We start from the raw sequence: 13,329 nt of genomic DNA, 5'->3' as shown, positions 1-13,329 counted from the left end.
CTTGTCCATGGGATTCTCCAAGCAAGAAAACTGGAGTGGGTTGCCATTTCCTTTGCCAGGGGGATCTTCCCGACTTAGGGATCGAACCCAGGCTCCTGATTGGCAGGTGGATTCTTTACCACTGAGTCACCTGGGGCCAATAACACAATTTAAAAAAAAAAAAATAAAGTTCAAACCAAAAGTAGAACCAAGATACCAGCTTCCTCATTCAACAGTTAACCAGAGAGCAGTTTGTTCTTTTGAACTGAATGGATAAAGCTTGGCCAGGGAGGCAGTTTTCAATCCCACCCAGTGGATCAACTTTGTTAAGATGACTTGAAGGAAATGCAGGTTGGACCGGTAATTGAGGCTGCAGGAAGGCCTTAATTCAGGGACAGATGCTAAGTGATTGTGGAAGTATGTTTCTTCTCTCTGCCGTTGTAGCACGTATGCTTCACAAGCACACCGAGGGTCTGCAGAAAAGGTATTGTCTCGGGATCATAGAAGCGCTGAGGATTTCCTAGGTTAACAGCGGATTTCTACATAGGCTCTGCTGCTATATATATTTTTGCCACACGATGGCGCACAAAGTCCTAAGTGTTGTCCACAACTTTGCAAGCAAGCTTTGAGTCCACAGCACACGTCCCTGCCTGGGTCCCTCTTTAAGCTTCCAGATTTCAAATCAAAGTCCTCTCGCCCTTCTCCTGAAGTCTTCTGTTTTTTTTTTTTTTTCCCCCCCTCAGATGCAGGAGAAAAGTAGAATAGACAGAGATGCAAGACTAGGAAAAGGCAGGAAATCCTTGCTCCGGGAGGTCCTGCCAATCACCTTTCCTTGGAGAGCCCCGCCCACTCTGCTCTGTGTCCCCGAAGCCAGGCTGAGCAAATCTGCTGTCTGTTTCCTGTCACTGGAAGCCTGTTCCTTGTCCAGAGCATTCCTGAAAGTGTCCTGCAGGGGAGTAAGCGGCTTTCCTGGAAATTTACAGGGAGGACCCTCGCGGACAGTTCTTAGACGGGATTTTTAGTGATGAGTAAGTTCCTTGATGGCTCAGAGGGTAAAGCATCTGCCTGCAATGCAGGAGACCTAAGTTCGATCCCTGGGCGGGGAAGATCCTCTGAAGAAGGAAATGGCAACTCATTACAGTATTCTTGCTTGGAGAATCCCATGGATGGAGGAGCCTGATAGGCTACAGTCCATAGGGTCACAGAGTCAGACACGACTGACAGACTTCACTTAGTTAGTACCTTAGGAAGGATAAGAATGCCAGCAAATTTGGAAAACTTAGCAGTGGGCACAGGACTGGTAAAGGTCAGTTTTCGTTCCAATCCCAAAGAAAGGCAATGCCAAAGAATGCTCAAACTACCACACAATTGCACTCATCTCACACGCTGGTAAAGTAATGCTCAAAATTCTCCAAGCCAGGCTTCCACAGTACGTGAACAGTGAACTTCCAGATGTTCAAGCTGGATTTAGAAAAGGCAGAAGAACCAGAGATAAAATTGCCAACATCCGTTGGATCATTGAAAGAGCAAGAGAGTTCCAGAAAAACATCTATTTCTGCTTTATCAACTATTCCAAAGCCTTTGACTGTGTGGATCACAATAAACTGTGGAAAACTCTGAAAGAGATGGGCATACCAGACCACCTGACCTGCCTCTTGAGAAATCTGTATGCAGGTCAGGAAGCAACAGTTAGAACTGGGCATGAAACAACAGACTGGTTCCATATAGGAAAAGGTATACGTCAAGGCTGTATATTGTCACCCTGCTTATTTAACTTATATGCAGAGTGCATCATGAGAAATGCTGGGCTGGATAAAGCACAAGCTGGAATCAAGATTGCCAAGAGAAATATCAATATCAATAACCTCAGATATGCAGATGACACCACCCTTATGGCAGAAAGTGAAGAAAAACTAAAGAGCCTCTTGATGAAAGTGAAAGAGAAGAGTGAAAAAGTTGGCTTAAAGCTCAACATTCAGAAAACATTGCCACTTCATGGCAAATGGATGGGGAAACAGTGGAAACAGTGTCAGACTTTATTTTTGGGGGGCTCCAAAATCACTGCAGATGGTGATTAAAAGAAATTAATGAAATTAAAATTAAAATGAATGAAATTAAAAGATGCTTGCTCCTTGGAGGAAACGTTATAACCAACCTAGACAGCATATTAAAAAGCAGACACATTACTTTGCCAACAAAGGTCCATCTAGTCAAAGCTATGGTTTTTCCAGTAGTCATGTATGGATGTGAGAGTTGGACTATAAAGAAAGCTGAACACCAAAAAATTTAAGCTTTTGAACTGTGGTGTTGGAGAAGACTCTTGAGAGTCCCTTGGACTGCAAGGAGATCAAACCCATCCAACCTAAAGGAAATCAGTCCTGAATATTCATTGGAAGGACTAATGCTGAAGTTGAAACCCCAATACTTTGGCCACCTGATGCAATGAACTGACTCATTTGAAAGACCCTGATGCTGGGAAAGATTGAAGGCAGGAGGAGAACGGGACAACAGGATGAGATGGTTGGATGACATCACTGACTCAATGGACATGAGTTTGAGTAAAGTCCGGAACTTGGTGATGGACAGGGAGGCCTGGCATGCTGCGGTCCCTGGGGTCACAAAGAGTCAGACACAACTGAGTGACTGAACTGAACTGAACTGAAGGATCAGAAATTGAGGAAGAAACATTAATAGGTAATAACTTAAATAAATAAGTTATTAACTTATTTATTTTAAATTAATAACTTAATAATAAAATGAAATCCCTCCCAGTGAAGTATAGGGGAGGAACAAGGGGAGTGGGAAAAGTACAGAAAATTTACAATCCTGGGACTTCCCTGGAGGTTCAGTGGTTAAGACTTCGCCTACCAATGCAGGGGATGCAGCTTCCATCTCTGGTCAGGGAGCTAAGATCCTGCATGCTTCAGTGACTAAGAAAATAAGCCATAAAACAGAAGTAATATTGTAACAAATTCAATAAAGTCTTTGTAAATGGTTCACATCAAAAAATCATTTTTAAAAAATGTAGTCCTTTGGGCTGATGTTTGTCAAAAGAACAGTGCCACGCTGTGGGAAGACAGCTATGTATGTTTGCTTTTTATAGAGCTATTCATCTCTTCCCATTATGAAGATTATAGTAAAGTGTTTTGTTTTTTTTCAAAAAGAACTTTTGTTAGCTCTGCTAAGGGAAACTCAAGAAAGAAGGTATTATTTTTCATTATTTAAGGTTAGATTGTAACAAGGGAGGAAAAACTATGTCAGGAATTTTCATGGAACATCAGGAGAAGGAAAATGAATGAGTCCAGCCCAGGAGGACAGTTGGGGCTCCAACATATTGGAAGAAGTTATGCATGCTTCTTGTATGATGGATTCAATTCCTTATAAGCAGTTTGTATAAAGCTGAACTAACCATGTAAAATTCTAATTTGATTCCACAGCACTGACCTTTCAAACCTTGATTCTCCCTCTCAGTGTCCTCCTATCTGTCCCTTGATTCTAATTTCTCACTGCTTTCTTAAATTCCATGGACATTATTCTCTCTGAGAAAACAGTACTTTTTTTTTTTTTCCACCCCCCAAGATGAGTATGGGAAGACTCTCCCTTTTACAGGTTTATCTTTCTTTGATTATTGTCATTTGTCTAGGAAGTTGCCAAAATCCCGATTAGTTTTATTTCAGAAATTCAAAGTTCTGTCCATTTTAGCCGGTCTCTAGGAGGAGCCTGGTAGGCTGCAGACCATGGGGTCGCTAGGAGTCAGACACGACTGAGTGACTTCACTTTCACTTTTCACTTTCATGCATTGGAGAAGGAAATGGCAACCCACTCCAGTGTTCTTGCCTGGAGAATCCCAGGGACGGGGAACCTGGTGGTCTGCCGTCTTGGGTTGCACAGAGTCGGACACGACTAGAGCGACTTAGCAGCAGCAGCAGCAGGAGAAGGCAATGGCAACCCACTCCAGTACTCTTGTCTGGAAAATCACATGGGTGGACGAGCTGGCTAGGCTGCAGTCCATGGGGTTGCTAAGAGTCGGACACGACTGCGCGACTTCACTTTCACTTTTCACTTTCATGCATTGGAGAAGGAAATGGCAACCCACTCCAGTATTCTTGCCTGGAGAATCCCAGGGACTGGGGAAGCCTGGTGGGCAGCCGTCTATGGGGTGGCACAGAGTCGGACATGATTGAAGCGACTTAGCAGCAGCAGCAGGTGGCGCTAAACTTGGGGATGAGCAAAGCTGAATAGATGTGAGTGAAGTGAAGCTGTTCAATCGTGTGTGATACTTTGAGATCCCGTGGACTATGGCCTACCAGGCTCCTATGTCCATGGAATTTTCCAGGCAAGAGTATTGGAGTGGGTTGCCATTTCCTTCTCCAGGGGATCTTCCCAACCTGGGATCGAACCCAGGCTCCTGCATTACAGGCAGATGCTTTACCCCCTGAGCCACCAGGGAAGCTCATAGATATGAGTAGTGCTCTATGTTTCTGATATTTTGATGCTGGATGGTCAAAATGAAGAATGATTTTTACAATCATCTAAAACAGAGTGGTAGCCACTGAGAAAGGATATTTTCTGATACATCCATTGATGATAGTAGATTTCTTTCCATTCTGTTCTCTCTGGCCCTTACTTTTTCCTTCTGGTGAGCTTTTTGTTTTTTAAATATTTTTTGGTTTTTAAACTTATGCATTTATTTTTAATTTTTTTATTGAAGCATAGTTAATTTAGAATGCTTTGTTAGTTTTAGGGGTAGAGCTAAGTGAATCCTGTGTGATTATATGAACTCATTTTTAGAGTCTTGACCCACATAGGCCATTACAGAGTGTTCAGCAGAGCTCTCTGTATTCAATAGGTCCTTACTAGTCATCTATTATATACAGAGTAGTATGTATGTGTCAATCCCAATCTCCCAATTTATTCCCTCCTGCTTACTGCCTGGTAACCAGGGACCATAGCACACCAGGCTCCTCTGTCCTCCACTGTCTCCCAAAGTTTGCTCAAGTTCATTGCTCCATTATGTTGGTGATGCTATCTAACCATCTCATCTTCTGCTGCCCACTTCTCCTTTTGCCTTCAATCTTTCCCAGCATCAGGGTCTTTTCCAATAAGTTGGATATTCATGTCAGGTGGCCAAAGTGTTGAAGCTTTAGCTTCAGCTTCAGCTTCAGCTACAGTCCTTCCAATGAATATTTAGGGTTGATTTCCTTTAGGATTGACTGATTTGATCTCCTTGCAGTCCAAGGGACTCTCAAGAGTCTTCTCCAGCACCACAGTTCAAAAGCATCAATTCTTTGAGGCTCAGTCTTCTTTATGGTTCAACTCTCACATCCATACATGACTACTGGAAAAAGCATAGCTTTGACTATATGAATCTTTGTTTCCAAAGTGATGTCTCTGTTTTTTTTTTTTTTTTAATTTTTGCAGTATAATTCTACTTACATAACATGTTTAGTGTGATGGCTAACTTTATGGGTCAACTTGACTGTACCACAGGATGCCATTGGGCCCAGTAAAGCAGAGTGCCCTCCTTAGGGTAGGTGGGAATCATCTAATCTGTTGAGGATCTGAGTAGAACAAAAGTTGATGAAAAGAAGAATCTTTGTTTTTTCTTCTTCCTGCCTGCCTGCTCAAACTGGTACATCTCATCTCATTTTCTCCTGCCCTTGGACACCACCAGCTCTCCTGGGTCTCCAACTGGCAAATAGCAGATTTGGGTATTTCTCAGCTTTTGTAATTGTGAGCCAATTTCTCCTAACATAATTCAATCTTTCTTTCTCTTACATATATATATATAGATAGGCAGATGACAGAGACAGACATATTTATGTATCTATTAAAACATATTAGAACTCCACAAACACCATGCATACTATATTTACATTTTCTCACTCTGTGATTCAGATAGATAGATACATATCTATATAGCTCTCTATCTATTTATCTATATCACAGAGTGAATAAATATAGATATAGGATGTATGATGTTTCTCTGAAGAACTCTAAGTTTTGATATAATTTATTAAATATAGTTTATTTAACATAATTTGTTAAGTTTCTCTGCAGAACTCTAAGTTTTAATATGATTTTTAATTGAAAATTTATACAGGCTGGTTTTTAGTAATGGTTGTTTCACAACAAGTTCATAATATTCCTGATCATTTTAGCAGTTGGCACTCATGAACCAGTCCTAGCTGTCACCAGCATGCTACTTGCTAAATCCCTGTAGCTCAAGCTGTTTTATTATAAGAAGCCTCTATCTGTTCATGAAGTGTGGGAGAAATAAGCCTAAAGAAGCCCCTTTTCCTTGGAAGATTTGGGTGGAGTTTCCAAGTATCTCAGTGGCAAAGAATCTACCTGCCAATGCAGGAGGTGCAGGAGACATGGGTTCCATTCCTGGGTCAGAAAGGCCCCCTGGAGAAGAAAATGGCAACCCACTCCAGTGTTCTTGCCTGGACAATCCCATGGACAGAAGAACCTGGTGGGCTGCAGTCCATGGGGGTCACAAAAGAATCAGACATGACTGAGCAAATAAGCACACACACACACACACACACACACACACACGCACACGCACGCACACACACACACAGTGGACAGTTGCGGATATTGACAAGTCATGGCTACAGCATGGCCACCAGTGACATCAGACATAGAGTGTCGCTGTAACACTTGTAGAGCCAAAGCCACCAACAACATGGAGGCAAGGAAGGGGGAGGCAGCCAATACTAGCAAGCAGGGCTTTCTGGAAAGTTGCTTGTTTCAGAAAGTTGCTTGCTTTTACCAGTATGTCTAAGTTCTTGTTCTCCTGACCCAGGCATCAGTGGAAATTTGGACATTTATTTTGAGTAAATTGTTAAAAAAAAAAAAAACAGTTTAGAGAAACTTCAAAAAGTTTGTGTGACTGGCCTCAAGTCATTTCATTCTGGGCGTTAAAAGAGAATGTGGCCTTTCTCCTCCCCATCACTATGCCTGGCTCTCTGTGGCAGTGCTGTCAAATGACCAAAGGGAAAATTGTCTAGTTATGTGAGGCTTTACCATCTAACACAGACCTACAACAAGGCTGGAAAATATTCATTTTTGAAAATGACCACACAAACAAATTCCTCAAAAAGTTGTGCTTTTATTCACTGACACTGTGGTTCATTAAACCAATAGATAAATGAAGCAATTCTTGGTGGCTAAATGACAGTGTAAGCAATACAGACCTCTTCAAATTAACGTTAAATGTAATGGTGAAAGGATTATACATGATAAAATAAAAAATACTTCATTAGCCTTGACATGATATAGAAAAATATCACACTTCTAAGAGCAAGGAAAGCAGAATACTGAGGAGTAAGAAATGACATATGAACTTTGCTTTCCTATCTTCCACCAAAGATTACACTCATCAAATGATCTTATTTTTTCATGGATTAAACTAAAATAAAAGCGGGATTAAAACACAAGTCACTTGCCATTATACAATTCTGAATTGAACTTGCATAATTCAGTAGAGCATTTTGCAGTGTTTTAGTCAAAGACTAGTTTCTTTTGTTCTCCAAAGAAAAGAGCTAAACAACAGCTTCAAGATCCTTAAAAAATGCATTTAAAGATCAGACTTAGAAAATAGGCAGCTTCCCTAAATACATGTATAGACCTGCTGACTGGAGAGGTAATATTACAGGAAGTATAAGGACAAGTGAAAAGCAAAATACAGTTAAGGACAATGGTGAGACTATGTAAGATTCCTGGCATGTTTGGATTTCTTGATTCTTGTCCTGGCAAGTAGCATCTCAATGAAGCTGAAGTTTGGATTCATCCTCTGATCAAAAGAAAAAATTTGGAAGCCATGGTCATTATAAATTATAAAATATTATGTAATAATAGCAAATATTTATAGAATTTAAATAATTCTAACAACCATACTGAAAGACAATACCATTAGCTTCACTGTACAGGTGAGAAAATGAAGTAAATAATTTGACTTTAAGTGCTACCGGTAGTTTGTACCTAACCTGAGAAAATGATCAAAGTATCCCAAGTCCAAGTTCAGTTTTCTTTCCATGATACTAAATTGCCTATATTGGCCAGTAATGGTGCAAGCCCACCTATCATTCCAAGCCCCTAAAAAACTGAGTGGTTATGGTTTGTGATGATATGCTTCTGATCTCTGTCACAAAGGAAGAAGATGGGACTAATTTCTAGCATTTCCTGTAGAGTGGATCACACTAGGGGTTCAACTGAGTGAAATGATGCTTGGTAAGAGAATGAGTGATTGTATGCTCAGTAGCTAGTTGTGTCTGACTCTTTGCGACCCCATGGACTATAGCCTTCCAGGCTCCTCTGTCCATGGAATTTTCCAGGAAAGAATTCAGAAGCCCTGAATGAGTGATACTCCTTATTGTATGACCTTGCTGGTCCTTTCCTTGAAGAGGTGATAGTCAGTGATCTTTCAGTTGATTGGGTGGTGGTAGTTGAATCACTAAGTCTTGTTTGACTCTTGCAACACCATGGACTGTAGCCTTCCAAGCTACTTTGTTCAAGGAATTCTCCAGGAAAGAATACTGGAGTGGGTTGCCATTTCCTCCTCCAGGGGACCTTCCAGACTCAGGGATCAAACTCATATCTCTTGTGTCTCCTGAATTGGCAGGCAAATTCTTTACCACTGACGGGGAAGCCACCTTGAGTTGATTATTTCCTTTATAATCTCTCTACAAGTTCAGTGTGAAGAAGGCTGAGCACCAAAGAATTGATGCTTTTGAACTGTGGTGTTGGAGAAGACTCTTGATAGTCCCTTGGACGGCAAGGAGATCCAACCAGTCCATTCTGAAGGAGATCAGCCCTGGGATTTCTTTGGAGCAAATGATGCTGAAGCTGAAACTCCAGTACTTTGGCCACCTCATGTGAAGAGCTGACTCATTGGAAAAGACTCTGATGCTGGGAGGGATTGGGGGCAGGAGGAGAAGGGGACGCCAGAGGATGATATAGCTGGATGGCATCACTGACTCGATGGACTTGAGTCTGAGTGAACTCCGGGAGTTGGTGATGGACAGGGAGGCCTGGCATGCTGTGATTCATGGGGTCACAAAGAGTCGGACATGACTGAGCGACTGAACTGAACTGAACAAGTTCAGTCCCAGAAAAGAAAGTCAACAAAATTAGAAATGAAAACGGAGAAGTTACCACAGACAACACAGAAATACAAAGGATCATGAGAGACTACTATCAGCAACTATATGCCAATAAAATCACAACTTGGAAGAAATGGACAAATTCTTAGAAAAGTATAACTTTCCAAAACTAAACTGGGAAGAAATAGAAAATCTTAACATACCCATCACAAACACAGAAATTTAAATAGTAATCAGAAATCTTCCAACAAACAAAAGTCCAGGAACGGATGGCTTCACAGCTGAATTCTACTAAAAATTTAGAGAAGATCTAACATCTATCCTACTCAAACTCTTCCAGAAAATTGCAGAGGAAGGTAAACTTCCAAACTCATTCTATGAGGCTACCATCACCTTGATACCAAAACCTGACAAAGATGCCACACACACACACACAAAAAAAACTACAGGCCAATATCACTGATGAACATAGATGCAAAATCCTTAACAAAATTCTAGCAAACAGAATTCAACAACATATTAAAAAGATCATACATCATGATCAAGTGGGCTTTATCCCAGGGATGTAAGGATTCTTCAATATTTGCATATCAATCAGTATGATATACCACATTAACAAATTGAAAGATAAAAACCATATGAGTAATCTCAATAGATGCAGAGAAAGCCTTTGACAAAATTCAACACCCATTTATGATAAAAACCCTCCAGAAAGCAAGAATAGAAGGAACATATCTCAACATAATAAAAGCTATATATGACAACCGACAGCAAACATTACCCTCAATGGTGAAAAACTGAAAGCAGTTCCCCCAAAGTCAGGAACAAGACAAGGGTGCCCACTCTCACCACTACTATTCAACATAGTTTTGGAAGTTTGGGCCACAGCAATCAGAGAAGAAAAAGAAATAAAAGGAATCCAGACTGGAAAAGAAGAAGTAAAACTCTATTGTTTGCAGATGATATGATCCTCTACATAGAAAACCCTAAGACTCCACCAGAAAATTACTAGAGCTAATCAATAAATATAGTAAAGTTGCAGGATATAAAATCAACACACAGAAATTCCTTGCATTCCTATACATTAACGATGAGAAAACAGAAAGAAAAATTAAGGAAACAATTCCATTCACCATTGCAACGAAAAGAATAAAATACTTAGGAATAAAGCTACCTAAAGAAACAAAAGACCTATATATCAGATAAGATCAGATCAGTCACTCAGTCGTGTCCGACTCTTTGCGACCCCATGAATCCCAGCACAACAGGCCTCCCTGTCCATCACCAACTCCCAGAGTTCACACAGACTCAAATCCATCGAGTCAGTGATGTCATCCAGCCATCTCATCCTCTGTTGTCCCCTTCTCCTCTTGCCCCCAATCCCTCCCAGCATCAGAGTATTTTCCAATGAGTCAACTCTTCGCATTAGGTGGCCAGAATACTGGAATTTCAGCTTTAGCACCATTCCTTCCAAAGAAATCCCAGGGCTGATCTCCTTCAGAATGGACTGGTTGGATCTCCTTGCAGTCCAAGGCACTCTCAAGAGTCTTCTCCAACACCACAGTTCAAAAGCATCAATTCTTCGGCACTCAGCCTTCTTCACAGTCCAGCTCTCACATGCATACATGACCACAGGAAAAAGCATAGCCTTGACTAGATGAACCTTTGTTGGCAAAGTAATGTCTCTGCTTTTGAATATGCTATCTAGGTTGGTCATAACTTTCCTTCCAAGGAGCAAGCGGCTTTTAATTTCATGGCTGCATTCACCATCTGTAGTGATTTTGGAGCCCAGATAAATAAAGTCTGGCACTGTTTCCACTGCTTCCCCATCTATTTCCCATGAAGTGATGGGACCGAATGCCATGATCTTCGTTTTCTGAATGTTGAGCTTTAAGCCAACTTTTTCACTCTCCACTTTCACTTTCATCAAGAGGCTTTTAAGTTCCTCTTCACTTTCTGCCATAAGGGTGGTGTCATCTGCATATCTGAGGTTATTGATATTTCTCCCGGCAATCTTGATTCCAGCTTGTGCTTCTTCCAGTCCAGTGTTTCTCATGATGTACTCTGCATATAAGTTAAATAAACAGGGTGACAGTATACAGCCTTGACAAACTCCTTTTCCTATTTGGAACCAGTCTTTTGTTCATGTCCATTTCTAACTGTTGCTTCCTGACCTGCATATAGGTTTCTCAAGAGGCAGGTCAGGTGGTCTGGTACTCCCATCTCTTTCAGAAGTTTCCACAGTTTATTGTGATCCACAGAGTCAAAGGCTTTGGCATAGTCAATAAAGCAGAAATAGATGTTTTTCTGGAACTCTCTTGCTTTTTCCATGATCCAATGGATGTTGGCAATTTGATCTCTGGTTCTTCTGCCTTTTCTAAAACCAGCTTGAACATCAGGAAGTTCACGGTTCACATATTGCTAAAGCCTGGCTTGGAGAATTTTGAGCATTATGAAAGAAATCAAAGATGACACAAATAGATGGAGAAATATACCATGTTCATGGATTGGAAGAATCGATACAGTGAAAATGAGTATACTATCCAAAGCAATCTATAGATTAAATGCAATCCCTATCAAGCTACCAATGGTATTTTTCACAGAAGTAGAACAAATCATTTCACAATTTGTATGAAAATACAAAAAACATTGAATAGCCAAAGCAGTCTTGAGAATGGGACTGGAGGAATCAACCTGCCTGACTTCAGGCTATACTACAAAGCTACAGTCATCAAGACAGCATGGTATTGGCACAAAGACAGAAATATAGATCAAAGAAACAAAATAGAAAGCCCAGAGATAAATCCATGCACCCATGGGCACCTTATCTTTGACAAAGGAGGCAAGAATATACAATGGAGAAAAAACAATCTCTTTAACAAGTGGTGCTGGGAAAACTGGTCAACCACTTGTAAAAGAATGAAACTTCTTAATACCATACACAAAAATAAACTCAAAATGTATTAAAGATCTAAATGTAAGACCAGAAACTATAAAAATCCTAGAGTGAATCATAGGCAAAACACTCTCTGACATAAATCACAGCAGGATCCTCTATGACTCACCTCCCAGAATAATGGAAACAAAAGCAAAGATAAACAAATGGGACCTAATTAAAATTAAAAGCTTTTGCACAATGAAGGAAACTATAAGCAAAGTGAAAAGACAGCCTTCAGAATGGGAGAAAATAATAGCAAATGAAGCAACTGACAAAGAATTAATCTCAAAAATATACAAGCAACTCCTGTAGCTCAATTCCAGAAAAATCAACGACTCAATCAAAAAATGGGCCAAAGAACTAAACAGACATTTCTCCAAAGAAGACATACAGATGGCTAACAAACACATGAAAAGATGCTCAACACCACTCATTATCAGATAAATGCAAGCCAAAACCACAATAAGGTACTATCTCACACCAGTCAGAATGGCTGCTATCAAAAAGTCTACAAACAATAAACGCTGGAGAGGGTGCATAGAAAAGGGAACCCTCTTACACTGTTGGTGGGAATGCAAACTAGTACAGCCACTATGGAGAACAGCATGGAGATTCCTTAAAAAACTGGAAATAGAACTGCCATATGACCCAGCAATCCCACTGTTGGGCATACACACTGAGGAAACCAGAATTGAAAGAGACAGGTGTACTCCAATGTTCATCACAGCACTGTTTACAATAGCCAGGACATGGAAGCAACCTAGATGTCCATCAGCAGACGAATGGAAAAGAAAGCTGTGGTACATATACACAATGGAATATTACTCAGCTATTAAAAAGAATGCATTTGAATCCGTTCTAATGAGGTGAGTGAAACTGGAGCCTGTTATACAGAGCAAAGTAAGTCAAAAAGAAAAACACCAATACAGTATACAAAGGCATATATATAGAATTTAAAAAGATGGTAATGATGACCCTATATGCAAGACAGCGAAAGAGACACAGATATAAAGAACAGACTTTTGGACTCTGTGGGAGAAGGCGAGGATGGGATGATTTTAGAGACTAGCATTGAAACATGTATATTATCATATGTGCAACAGATCGCCAGTCCAGTTTTAATGCATGAGACAGGATGCTCAGGGCTGGTGCACTGGGATGACCCTGAGGGATGGGATTGGGGAGGGAATTAGGAGGGAGGTTCAGGATGGGGAACACATGTACACCCATGGCTGATTCATGTGAATGTATGGCAAAAACCTCAACAATATTATAAAGTAATTAGCCTCCAATTAAAATAAA

General features: G+C 40.6%; 1 protein-coding gene across 3 annotated transcripts in view; it reads right to left on the bottom strand.

Moving 5' to 3' along the window:
* Positions 1-7,076: 7,076 nt before the first annotated feature.
* Positions 7,077-13,329, bottom strand: part of ADAMDEC1 (ADAM-like, decysin 1) — a 125,337-nt gene continuing 119,084 nt past the window's right edge. For all 3 annotated transcript variants that reach the window (XM_010808060.4, XM_005210279.5, NM_001206371.1), the window contains 1 exon segment: positions 7,077-7,780. The gene's annotated coding sequence lies outside the window, so the exon portion shown is untranslated.

The sequence above is a fragment of the Bos taurus genome, chromosome 8 (assembly GCF_002263795.3).
Source record: "Bos taurus isolate L1 Dominette 01449 registration number 42190680 breed Hereford chromosome 8, ARS-UCD2.0, whole genome shotgun sequence".
Taxonomy (NCBI): domain Eukaryota; kingdom Metazoa; phylum Chordata; class Mammalia; order Artiodactyla; family Bovidae; genus Bos; species Bos taurus.
Note: the sequence above shows the minus strand (reverse complement) of the source record. Positions and strands in the feature narration are given on the sequence as shown.